The 6,718-nt window shown below is 37.2% G+C and overlaps 1 non-coding gene across 1 annotated transcript; it reads left to right on the top strand.

The window, feature by feature from the left end:
- Trnas-gcu lies at positions 1–82 on the top strand. The gene has a single exon. It is a non-coding gene; the product is annotated as a tRNA-Ser (tRNA).
- The last annotated feature ends 6,636 nt before the right edge of the window (positions 83–6,718 follow it).

The following is a 6,718-nucleotide window of genomic DNA, read 5'->3' as shown; positions in this document are numbered from 1 at the left end:
GACGAGGTGGCCGAGTGGTTAAGGCGTTGGACTGCTAATCCAATAGGGTCTCCCTGCGTGGGTTCGAATCCCATCCTCGTCGCAGCTCGGAGCGAGCCTTTTCAGAAATGGCACACCAACCATCATAATCAGTCATAAACTAATCAGATTCATATTGCCAATGCATAACTAGTAGAAATAGCAATGCGCATAATGGTAAATCTAATAAATGTGGTCGTACATTGCACATTTTGCCTTTACTCATAGATGAACATATCAGATACACACACGTATAATTTTAAGACTATCTTATCGATTACTGAAGAAAATATGAAGATGCTTGTGCCGTGTTTTACACACCATTTATCAGCTAACGCATATTATTCTTCCCGTGTCATGATGACACGGGAAGAATAATAGCAGTACGAGGATATTAAATAGATGATAGATACTGAGAGAGAACACAGACAAACAAGCAGGTTGGCAGGGAAGCAGACAAACAAACAGAGAGACTTTCTATCATGCGTATGCATGTACAGACAGACTAAAATATAGATATGATTTTGCATATCAATTTACATAGCAGTTCACATAACCTACAAAAAAATGGGGAAAAATGTCCAAGTCTCTACTTATTGGCGTTGTAAAACTTGCTTTCAGGGAAGGGGGAATAGACATATCTGGACTGTACTGTACATTAGAATGAATAATCTTCTAAGGCCACTTTCAGGCTTATGGGGAAATATAAATTGTACTGTCTATATATTGATCAATATTGCAATAGCATGAAAACAGAAATGGACATTGATGTGACCCAAAAAGAAGCTGTTTAAAAGCTCTTTCTTTGGATTTAAGATTATAACAATTATCATAATGCAAATTCTTGCTCAGAGATACGATTTTGTACATAAAAAGTACTTCGGGACAAGCTTGAATCTAACGTAAATCCAAAGACTAAATTATAAATTCCATTAAATTCATAAAGGTCGTTAACAAGAAAATGTTAGGCCATTTATAATTCAGTCTATATATGCTAGTCTATCATAGCTCGTTCTGGCTCTACTTTAAACCTGGATTTGTCACCACGAATAAAAGGTCTTTTTCTCCTTGAAAATTACGGAAAATAAACAGTAGGTTATGTACTAGTACTACTGAGTCCCTCTAGACAGTAGGACTTATGCCCTACTAGACATGTTCCTTATCGCTATTTTTTGTCAGGCAGACATTTGCTTGTGTGCGTGATTTTCCTGCAGATACCTCTATTCGCGTTTTGGTGTGAGCGGATATTTCCCTGCTTCGATATACATCTACCGGAAATATTCACATTTACGGAAACTATGTCTTTTATGCAGCACATTTGCCCCTTCCTTGTACAGATGCTTTGGATTTGATATATATATATATATATATATATATATATATATATATATATATATATATATATATATATATATATATTATCCACCATCTGTAATTTGCACTGAAATTGATGTAATAGTCATCTCGTCTATCCTTGTATGATACCAAAGGTACCGGGTATCCTCATTTGACCTTTAACCTGGCAGTAATGCAGTATCCAATCCTCTCTTTCAGCGCCTGTGTAGTCTACGCTAACCTCATTCCTGGCAATGCATTCCCTGCATCCGGCCTTGTTCCTCGGCGTATATGCTATATATATATATATATATATATATATATATATATATATATATATATATATATAAATATATATATATATATATTATATATATATATATATATATATATCTAATATATCATATATATATACATATACATACATACATACTATATATATATATCTATATATATATATATATATATATATATATATATATATATATAATAAATTATCACCAGATTACCATCATATCCACAATGGAGATTATCACCAGCAGAAGAGGAGGCCGCAAACTTCTTTACAGAGGATACGCTACACGCTGGGAATTGTATTCGGCTCTCCAGTAGGTCATAAATAGTGATGCATAAGGGAATAAAGAATTGATGAATAACTAGTCAACATTTTCCCCTGTTTCCCTCCTCTCGTGAGGAGTGAGAAAAAGTAAATAGTAACAAAGGTTAAAATATGATCAATCTAATTCATATCCTTCAACAGCAAACTGTATGTAGAGAAATGCACAAAACCACTAGTAGGGTAATGTCCGCCTCTATAAACCAGCGAGCAGGGAAAATGTCCACTAGAACAAAACTTCAAGCAGGATAAATGTCCGCCTGTACAAAACCACATATAGGGAAATGTCATTTGTTTAAAATGACAGTAGTGTTGAAACAGGAATTTCACTAAACAAATATTATTGAAGTGGCAAAAATGTTATGTTGCCATGATTAAAACTTTCAGGCGGCAAGGGCTGGGAGGGTTTCGGTTGGTAATAATACTGAACTAAGAAAAATATCAATCAAAAGTCAAAAGTAAAAAGCATTTTTTTTTCTTTTCATACCAAAACTCTTTAAAGATTATGCAGTTACTAAATTTATATAGCATTTTCACATCGTTGTATCCAGCTTAATAGTAACAGCATGATACAATTTTTTCTTTTCATTTTAATATGACCAATGTCTTCCTTTTGAATATTACTGCTTTTCTTTTTATTTGGGAAAGATGGGAAATGAGGGGTTTAAGTTTAAAAAAATAAAGAGGAAAGTGCTACGTCAATTTGGTAGCGGGATGGAAGGCAAGGGTTCCACAAAACAACTAAATTCGTAGGTACAGGCAAAAAGGTGGGGTTTGGGAAGGACTGGCAACTTTCTAATCATGTCATTAACGGCAGCCATAATATTAGTGTTTGTCACAAAAACATAATTGTCGTGTACCAGCGTGTCCGATCTCCGTTCTCTGCTGATTACAGGGAATAAAGTTTACCATGAGAGTTGAAAAAACACATTAGCCGACCCAAGCGATGGACTGATGTTTTTTTTTCTTAAAACAAAGTATCAAACGATGTAGCTATTTTCTTAGATAAAAGGTAGGTAAATGAGTGTAAGATCTTAATTTCTTTATTTAACGAGTAACCGGCGAGATACTAGAAATATAGACTTATCAACATGTTTATTAACACCATTGAGGTTAGTATGACTTATTACTCTTTTTCCATCGTTATTACGGCCATGCTTATCACACTGTAGATTATGATTACAAATGATTTATCACCAGTGCTGCTCTGAACATTATGATATTTTTTTTGTATAATTTAACTAATGATACTGTTATCATCAATAACAGTATTGTTATTACAAATGTTGCTACCACCGTTTATTTAAACTATGAGCTACCATAAACATTACTAGCGTAGATACTTTATCAATGTCTAAAGGGCTAAAAGCAAATAAATCATATCCCTGATGAAAACTTACTAAGGAATACTTAATTTTTCATAAATGCAGCACACCAATCAGTAGTTGTAGAATACTGTATATTACGCAATTAACTCGAAATTAAATATGGCTTTGACATGTAGTAGAAGGTAAATAATGTGTGAGGATAAGGGTGGGTATTGTCATTGTTTTAGGTTAGAATCTTTTCGTTTCATGTAAATCCTTTACTACGAGTCGGCCAGCAATTAGAACATACAGTATATTTACTACCCATGTCTCTTTAATTTGGGTGTGTTCGCATCTGTGAGAACAAATACAAACTTTGCAATGAATGCTTGACTGTAAGAAAGAGAGAAGTAGATGGATAAGAGACAGCCAGAGAGTGAGTGAGGAGAAAGAGAGAAAGAGAGAGAGAGAGAGAGAGAGAGAGAGAGAGAGAGAGAGAGAGAGAGAGAGAGAGAGAGAGAGAGAGGAGTCGAGGCGGGGATCATCGAAATATTCCAGATCCAATATCAGTCAGCAAATTCTTAGAACTTGTGACCAAATCAATCCCATAAAAATACAATTTCATGTTCAGGATCTTCACACGATACACTCTTCAATTAACATTACTCATGTTGAACACAAAGTTTGGCATACGGTTTACTCATACACGAATCGTAAAAACGTTAAGAGACGGCCTTTATTTTTTATCTTTTAATTATTCATGCACAAGTGAGAATACAGAAAATGCTTAACTGGAATTGATGTAAAAAAACAACAACAGTGAAATGGTGTTTGGGTTTACAAACACCGTACACATTTTGCATACGAGACTAATTATATAATTATAACAAAAACATCGTTTGCAGATAAATGTTACTACCAACAACCCTTACCACTGGATTTCATAATATTCACTTATTTAACTTTTAAAATCCACAAAACATTATAAGGAAATTAGCATACTGATTGATAGATGGATGAATAGGTGGTGTCAGTAGTAAACAAAAGATCATATTAGATTCTTTGTGATCCAAATCAAGTAAAATGAAATAAAACATGCAAGTGGTGTGTGCGGTGATGTAATCAGACTTTGGTATATAAATATTAATCTTTTAGGATAATACTTTACATATAATAATATATGGAATTAATTTTCGCGATCGAACACTTTTCGTAAGAATCAGTAGAATAAATAGTTTGGGCACCTTTATTTCATTTACTGAGACAGATTCGAAGAAAACCACATTTACGGAACTGCAGAAAGATCCGTCATTCATTTTCATGATAGAAAAAAAACAATCAAATTAAATATTTTTTGAAAGGCGTTAGTGCTCAATAGTTGGTAACAGCTCTGGCCGAGTCAACAAGGCAGGCAACGCGACAACAGCCAATCACATGCGAGGAAGCGGGACGAGGGACCAATGAGCACGCGATCAAATACTCTCGGTTTTGTAATGTGCGCTTCAGTATCGCTTTAGTTGTGACATATTACACATCGTATGCTCTGTGATTTGTAAATCGGCTATTTTTTTTTGTTAATTGTGTTGTCGTGACAGGCGAGCATCAAATACCATGAGAGAACTTAAGTGTTACGAATGGGTGAATCGTTGATTGAAGGAATGGGAATTATTACAGCCTGAAGACTGATTGGAGATCTAAGATATGGGTAAGTGTTGATTTAATTTTTTTTTCCTTCTAAATTGCCATATAAATTCTTCGGTTTGTTGTTTAGATTTGACAAAGACTTTAAATAGTATGGAGCTAAAAAATGGATTTGTTTGCCTTTCCCTTTGAGGAATAATTCCTCAAAGGGAAAGGCATTTTTTTACGCGTTTCTTTGTCAGAATCTTCGATTCCATTGCAGTAAAACATGTTTTTCTACGAAAATTATCGAGTGACTTAAGGTTATTCTGGGCGTTTCTGTTTGCACAATTTGTGAATTCTTTTAATCATATTTGCGTATGGTTCGTTGCCGGATAACAATGACAACTAAATTCCATCTGTATTTGCCAATTTTGTTGCATTTCATGGAGTTCGTCGAGCATTTCACTTTTATCAGCCGGGATGAAATACGGTATTTTTCCAAAGTAATCGAGAACGAAGCTGTCATTGTCGCTCGCCTCGATTAAACTTTCCGATTAATTTGGAGAGATCGGTTTCACGAGTGTACAAGACAGACACAAATGTCTCATATCCTTTCAACATATCTCCCCACTCTCCATTCTTTATCAGGCTATCCTCACCCCCTTTACTCTCTGCTCTCTGCTTTCTCTCTCTCTCTCTCTCTCTCTCTCTCTCTCTCTCTCTCTCTCTCTCTCTCTCTCTCTCTCTCTCTCTCTCTCTCTCTCTCTCTCTCTCTCTCTCTTCTCTCTCTCTCTCTCTCTGCTCTCTCTCTCTGCTCTCTCTCTCTGTCTCTGCTCTCTCTCTTCTGTCTCTGCTCTCTCTCTTCTGTCTCTGCTCTCTCTCTTCTGTCTCTGTCTCTCTCTCTCTTTTCTTGCTCTCTCTCTTTTCTTGCTCTCTCTTCGTCTGCTCTCTCTCTCTTCTTCTCTCTCTCTCTCCTCTCTCTCTCTCTCTCTCTCTCTCTCTCTCTCTCTCTCTCTCTCTCTCTTCCTCTCTCTCTCTTCCTTCTCTCTCTCTCTCTCTCTCTCTCTCTCTCCTCTCTTCTCTCCTCTCTCTCTCTCTTCTCTCTCTTCTCTCTCTCTGCTCTTTCTCTCTCTCTCTCTCTCTCCTCTCTCTTGCTCTCTCTCTCTCTCTGCTCTCTCTCTCTCTCTGCTCTCTGTTTCTCTGCTCTCTGCTTTCTCTGCTCTCTCTGCTTTCTCTGCTCTCTCTTCTCTTCTTTCTCTGCTCTCTCTCTCTGCTTTCTCTGCTCTCTCTCTCTGCTCTCTCTCTGCTCTCTCTCTCTCTCTCTCTCCTCTCTCTCTCTTCTCTCTCTCTCTCTCTCTCTTCTCGTCCTCTCTCTCTCTCTCCTTCTCTCTCTCCTCTCTCTCTCTTTGTGCTCTCTCCTCTCTCTCTCTCTCTCTCCTTTCCTCTCTCTCTCTCTCTCTTTTCTCTCTTCTCTTCTCTCTCTCTCTCTCTCTCTCTCTCTCTCTCTCTCTCTCTCTCTCTCTCTCTCTCTGCTCTCTCTCTCTCTCTTTCTCTGCTCTCTGTTTTCTCTTCTCTCTCTCTCTTCTCTCTCTCCTCCCCTCTCTCTCCCTCTCTCCTCTCTCTTCTCCCCTCTCTCTCTCTCTTCTTCTCTCTTCTCCTCTTCTCTGCTCTTCTCTTCTGCTCTCTGTCTCTCTCTGCTCTCTTCTCTCTCTGCTCTCTCTCTCTCTGCTCTCTTCTCTCTCTGCTCTCTTCTCTCTTCTCTCTCTTCTCCCCCTCTGCTCTCTCTCTCTCTCTGCTCTCCTCTCTCTCTCTGCTCTCT

The sequence above is a fragment of the Penaeus monodon genome, chromosome 17 (assembly GCF_015228065.2).
Source record: "Penaeus monodon isolate SGIC_2016 chromosome 17, NSTDA_Pmon_1, whole genome shotgun sequence".
Taxonomy (NCBI): Eukaryota; Metazoa; Arthropoda; class Malacostraca; order Decapoda; family Penaeidae; genus Penaeus; species Penaeus monodon.
This window is presented reverse-complemented; position numbering and strand designations above follow the sequence as displayed.